At 31.8% G+C, this 6,610-nt stretch overlaps 1 long non-coding RNA gene across 2 annotated transcripts; it reads left to right on the top strand.

The window, feature by feature from the left end:
• Positions 1-2,070: 2,070 nt before the first annotated feature.
• On the top strand, positions 2,071-5,788 carry LOC147550004 (uncharacterized). 2 transcript variants are annotated; one of them, XR_015237526.1, is made up of 7 exons: positions 2,071-2,259; positions 2,344-2,380; positions 2,469-2,563; positions 2,818-2,939; positions 3,410-3,622; positions 3,752-5,663; positions 5,716-5,788. It is a non-coding gene; the product is annotated as an uncharacterized LOC147550004 (long non-coding RNA). The 2 variants fall into 2 exon arrangements; XR_015237527.1 differs by lacking the exon at positions 5,716-5,788 and having other exon boundaries at positions 2,090-2,259; positions 2,469-2,700; positions 3,752-5,677.
• The last annotated feature ends 822 nt before the right edge of the window (positions 5,789-6,610 follow it).

Genomic DNA, 6,610 nt, shown 5'->3' with positions numbered 1-6,610 from the left:
AAGAAAATAAACCTCAAACATTTGATTGTTTCTATGAATTAGTACAAAAGATCTTTGAAACTTATACTCAAAATCATATATGATCAACTTTAGAGAGAGAATCTGTTATAATAAACTGAAACATAATATAAAATCGTATAAAACAGAAAGTGTTTTACCTCTTTAACGATGAAGAAGATGATTTTAGCAGCTCTAATGAAGATTTTAATGGAGGTTTTTACTGCTGTTGTAATGAAGATGAAACAATGAAGGTTTGTACTGCTGCTGGTGAGTTTAATGGAGGTTTATTGGAGCTTTCGTTGTTAGAGAGAGAGAAAGTTTCCAGATTTCAGTTACGGAATATGTTGAAGATGGAATTTATTTTGAATTTAAACGTGATTGGAGAGAGAATGTGGAGATAAAAATGGAAAAAAGATATTTTGGATTTTAGAATGTAAATCAGATTTTATATATAAAGAAGGTTAGTATAGGTATTATAAATTAATATGTAATCTAGGGATATGTGTTTTCTCTCTAGATGACACTAAATGGACTAGATATCCATTTATATTAGTTTTTTGGTTTTGAAACCCTTTATAGGATTAGAGAGGACTATATCTGCTATTAGGACCCGTTTTTTGGGTTATAAGCCCAAAAATTCTTTTAGGAACTCTAAAAACCTAAACTAACACCATAAAAAGTGGTCGTGGGGTTTGAACCTGCGACATTCTTAGTCCCTTCTAAAATTTCCTTGAGTTCCAACCAATCTACCTAGTTTAAAGTTACGATAAGGTAATACATGGAACACGATATGTTATTGGTTCAGAGTTCTAACAGAATAAAGAAAAAAAGTGGAGAGGCAAAGTCGAACCCGCGACCACAAGCGTGGTTACAATGTCCTTCAACCATTAAGCTAACAACGGTTACTATAATCAATAGCAACCTACAACTACTTATACCATTAAGATACTTTTTTTGTTTTTTTAATCAAATATGGTAAAGTAAATCGTAGAATTTGAGAGGGGTCTATAGACCCCTCCCCCCCCCCCCCCCCCCCCACAGGCCCTACATAAATCCGACATTAAACATGTACAATGATATGTCATTGTTCTAAATTGCCAATATTGATAAATTATGTTATTTACATCCATTGGCTATATGTTGTTGTCTTAATAGTATTAATCTGATATAGCTCGATTAGTTTGATGAGAGACAATTTTCACATTTATGATTTCAATAAGGAAGGATTATTGGGAGTTCAATTTTTATTTTGGTCATATGGAATTAAACTTTTCTATTCATCTTTCGGGACATAAAAAGTGTCATTCTACTCCTCAGACTTTTCACATTTATGGAATTAAACTTTTCTATTCATCTTTCGGGACATATAAGTTTCGTCGGGAAAATAAGATGAGACTAAAACTATATTTGGTTGTACCGAGGAACAAAATAATCGCTCAAGGGTTGTATTTTCTATTCTTAGTCTCTTTGTTTTCAGGTTAGTTCATTCATTTATCTTCTTATTTAACTATTTGGTGCGGGTCTAACATTGTAGTCTCTATTTTGTTCTTTTAGTTAATTAGGGTATGAAGATCTTCTACATGTTATTTCGCTTATCCTTACACATTGGGCTTCAGTTGGTTTTAGTTTTAGTGACTTCATTTCAAGATGTGTCCTCATCATTTTCCCGTGAAGGAAGTTTTTGAAATATGTTATTTCTAACACATTCTACAGTTCATTTTCTCAATTAATTGTTTGTTCATAACCTTGCCTAACGTGCTTTAAATAATTACCCGTGTGCTGAGGCCACGGGTTATACCTAGCATATATATAAATTACTACTATAGATTTATACATATCTATATAATAAAACAGGTTAAATAGTGCTGACTAGGACAAATCAAGAGATAAGTCTGGCCGTCCATGGATGTCAGCAGTAATATCAATTGTTGGATTGTTTTCGTTAACGTAACACATGACACGTCGTGATTGTTTTAAACCGTTGGATTTTTCCGATTAACGTTATAATGACATGTCGTTATCTCTAAATGCCCAGTGCTTTAAATGTTTTTGTGCTCTAAATGGTCGTCCATCTCCAAAAACCAAAATCACGACCAAAATTAATCACTGCATAATATTCCATGCTTTAGGTTTTAGTTACCAACGCTATTAAGTGCAAACCCGTTTCTCCTGTCGGTCAATGTTAGACGTTACTTTCGCTCCTCTCTCTTCCTCCTTCATTGCTTAAGCAACCGTTACTATCTTTATCTGATCTCGCTTGTGAGTTCTATAGATCTACAGACCTCTTAATCTCCTTCCAATTTATTTTCTTGTCATTTCTCTTATAGAAATGGATTTTTACAGGTCTAGAGGCTTCAAAATGGTAGCAGTGAAGAAAACGGTAAACTCCTGTCCTTCATAATTTTGGGTTTTGGGGGTTTCATCAATACATATCTCACTCTTCATGTATGGTTAATTGGTTTTTGCAGAAGAAGACCCATGAGAAAGTGGTACAAATCCTTCTTCTTCAGTTTGAAACAACCTAGAAAGAAGTTTTTTAACCTCACTTTCTTCCATTATCCGGGTGCGGATACTGTGTTTTCCAATTTTTTTCTATTTATATGCTTTCTTAAACCCTTGATCTTAGTTTCAATATTTCTGGAATTTTAGAAAGTAGAGTTTCTTCTAATAGATTGACCTCATTCTTTGATGTGATTATAGGTGAGAGGTTTGATGAAGTAATTATATTCTCCATGTAGATGATTTAATTATTTTTCTACGTTTATTCTATTTACATGAATTTGAAGGTGAGAGATCTACTTTTTTGGTTTGTTTTAGGTTCACGGGTGTTCGTATAATCCATCCGAATAGCGTTGAGAATCAACAAAATTTTGGTTAGAAGCAGTTGTCATCTAGGAATCATCACGGAAAAGCTTTGTGTTATGGCTGCTCACAGTTGGGTAAGCTAGAAAAACCCTAAATTCCTATTCTTTCTTCAGAAATTTTGCTTTTTCTTCATGAGTTGTTTATGTTTGATGGATTTTTAGTTCATTCTTCATGGTTTATTTATATTTGATCAATTGTAAATTGGATTAATCTTGCTCGAACAAACATGAGGTGTCACTCTCTATTGTATCATGATCTAACTACTAAATAGTAGTCGATGTGTTTTCCGAAACTAGGGATATGCATTTTTCTTAAGCACACATTAGATTAGATTTTGTATTTTTTTAGTGAAATTATCATCAAAATTTGATTTCTCTATCATTTTATTTTATTTTCTTTGTTTCTTTCAAATTATTTACTTCTATCCATTTAAGTCAATGAGAGAAATTTGAACTTGTAATGGGTTGTATTCAAGTAAGAATTTGATAGTTTTATTGGGTTTTTTTGTTAAAAAATTCATTTTTGTGTCTTATTCATTATATAGGATTTTTACGAGGATTTGCTTGAGAATATGAGCAAGTGAGAGCCTCAATGTGCGTGACATCACTGAAAACATGGTAACAAAGTTTCATTTCCTAATTTGGTTCAAGAAATTTGATTAAATGGAGAGAAGTACTATGAGCAACAACAACGTCAATGAAGAGGATATTATAACTGATCTTATAGGTGGCGTTTTCCTTTGATGAATTGCAACATGGTAATCGAAGTCTTTTTCCCCTTTTAGTCGCTTGCCAAAAGTTGTTATACTTAACTTACTTCATGGCATTTTGTTCCAGAAGCTTCTCTAAAATTTATTGACCTATTATTTTCTTCTCTATTTTCTTAGTAATATTTAAGATTTCCTTTAGAGTTTTAAGTTAATGCCAAAATTTGAAGCCTGAATTCTTTTGTTATTTATAGTTATGTATGCTGGAAGATAGATTTCAACAAATTTTTGCAGATTGTCTTCCCAGTAAACCTAATCTCAAGTTTAGACAACACTTCTTAGAGATACCAATATAGATAAAATAAGACAAAGTAGAGGTAGTGGTTGAACCACGATTTTGTTGGGATGGAATCATAAGTCAATATTTGAAGTAGCTCTCGTAATACAGATTGGGCACTTAAAGATAATGCTCAAATTATAGTTGTATTTTTGTTCTCTTCCATTCTTTCCCAATAGAGATGAGAGTTATCAAACAATCAATACAAGCAACATATAGTAATATTGTCACGGTTTAAGTTATTTTTCTAATGATGAATAAATGAGAAAGAAATCGAAAAAGTCCCATATTTAATTATTAGTTTCAAAATGTTAATGAATTACCTTGTGTTTATATCTAATGAGTTTTGAAGGTATATATGCACGGACGAACATTTGTTTTATTAGGTAATTAGAAGAACAAAACGTTATTTTGAATCTTGATAGTAAGCAAAGAAAACTACAGTTACTGCAACACAAGTATACCAATGGAGAAGATGGGCGTGGAGAATCAAAGTTAGGCTTCATAGATCATGCCCATTCTTTTCCGTAAGTGGTTATGGAGGTAACTTCGAGAAAGGTCAGAAGATGATCACAATTATGTATCATAGGCCTAACAACCAACCAATTTCATTACCACTATATCTTTCATTGAGCTTCATTGATCAACAACTCGTGGTAATTGCTAAGATCTAACACCAACACCTGCCACTACTTCTTTCTCAACTTCATTGGATTATTCCTCTTATTATATTGCCTTGGTTAGTTTGTTGTGGGGTGTTTAATCTTATGATGATGCATTTTCATGTTCCTTCGATTTGGCGAAGATAAAAAAATTTTTTTCAACCTTAAAATGTTAGTTTGACATGTCTAATTCAAGGTCTTGGTACATTTATTTGAAAGAATGCAATAAATTTTATTTTGTGTATTATTCTGCTTTGAGTTTCATCAACCCAATTCTTTTGTCAGCAGTGATCGTCTCTTCAGACATACATTCAGGACTCTTTGCCCAAAACTGTAAAGAACAAGTGAGATCTAAACTAACAACTAAGAAATGTGTAGAATTGCAACTTTTGAAATTATCTCAAATACAAAATTATGCTTAAGCGTCTCTAATGTTTATACTTTGTCCTGCACGTCAAAGACATAATATTTTGATTAATGGGTTTGAAACCAGTTACGAAGACCTTGTGAGCATTTTGCGAGGAAGACAAAGCTACTGCCTTCTCTCAGTAATGAAACTGCAATTAAAGATCCCAATGTTGTATACACGTAAAAATACTATCACCAACAATTTCGTTATCGATTTGGAGGATATATTCATATCAACTTTAAATGTGTTCATATGATGTTTTTTCTTCTGGTTTGGGTGGTGGTGATGCAAAACTACGAAAGAATTGTACAACTGGATCATGATCACGCTTGACACTTACCATTGAATAAGGAAAAGTCTTTTATTAGTGAAGTGAGATAACTGAACCTACTAGCTGCTATGCAGATGTTTTCAAGACTCAAGGAAACAATTGAAGAAAAATACTTAAAAAAGCTGGGACTTAAGACTCTGGATCAAAAAGTTAACGAGTTTCTTCACTCTCACTCAAGAACAGAGTCATGTGACGGGAAATAGTGGTTTGGATGTGGCTATAGACCTGACATTTGACCATGTAATCTTCCAATGTTTGTCTTAAGAGCGACTAATGTATGGTAAGTTCAATATGTTTGGCCATGGAATAATGTACGGGTAATCTTATCAACAAATGTACGACCAGTTCAATCTGTTTGGCCATGGAATAATGTACGAGTAATCTTATCAACTAATGTATGGTCAGTTCAATCTGTTTGGGTATTAATGGTAGTTTGATACCCTTATCTGCAATGTTAGGTACAAAGATCTCATAATCATTTTTTGTGTTTTATTAATATTAATATTATTCAATGGATGGTAAAGATCATAAAAAATGTTGTTTTCAAGTGTCCTAAGAATTATATTTTATTTTATGCCAACAACCCTTAGTTGGAGTGGTAAGAGGTATAATCTTCCACCTAGAGGTCAAGGGTTCGAGGCACACGCTGAACAATTAAAAAAAAAAAAAAGAATTATATTTTATGTTTTGAAACATTGTTTTAACCGTGCCGTAGGCACGGGCTATACCTAGTATATATATATATATATATATATATATATATATATATATATATATATATATATTTTTTTTTTTTTTACTATATATAAATTACTACTACTATATATTTATTCATATAAATAATTATAAATACTTAGATTAAAACATTATTATATATAAACTTATTACATATAAATACATTATTAATATATATATATATATATATATATAATTACTATATATTGATACAAGGGTACGACCGCATACCCTCGCACTTTGGATCTGACTCTGTAGTAGCAAGTTTCTTACTTGAGATTTTATTAATAGCTTTAGTTTAGTAACTGCTCTTTGGGCGTGTCTATTTTAATTAGATTAATTTACCCATTAGATTAATCGGGGGTGTTAGAGTTTTTTCTATATACTGCATTGGTCGTGTTCGAAGAATAAGTAAAATAAATTAAGAAATAGTTAGTATCCCTATCTTTTTCTCTTTTCCTGGCCATCTGTCTTTTTCTCTGTCGTTTATCTTAAGTTCTTTGTGATTTAATTATTAATATTTATTTTGAAAATTGTGGGAACTCAAACGAAATAAATTCATTGA

This window comes from Eschscholzia californica, unplaced genomic scaffold (assembly GCF_041429995.1).
Source record: "Eschscholzia californica isolate CP2 unplaced genomic scaffold, dmEscCali1.0.p SCAF_3, whole genome shotgun sequence".
In the NCBI taxonomy this organism is placed as follows: Eukaryota; Viridiplantae; Streptophyta; class Magnoliopsida; order Ranunculales; family Papaveraceae; genus Eschscholzia; species Eschscholzia californica.
Note: the sequence above shows the minus strand (reverse complement) of the source record. Positions and strands in the feature narration are given on the sequence as shown.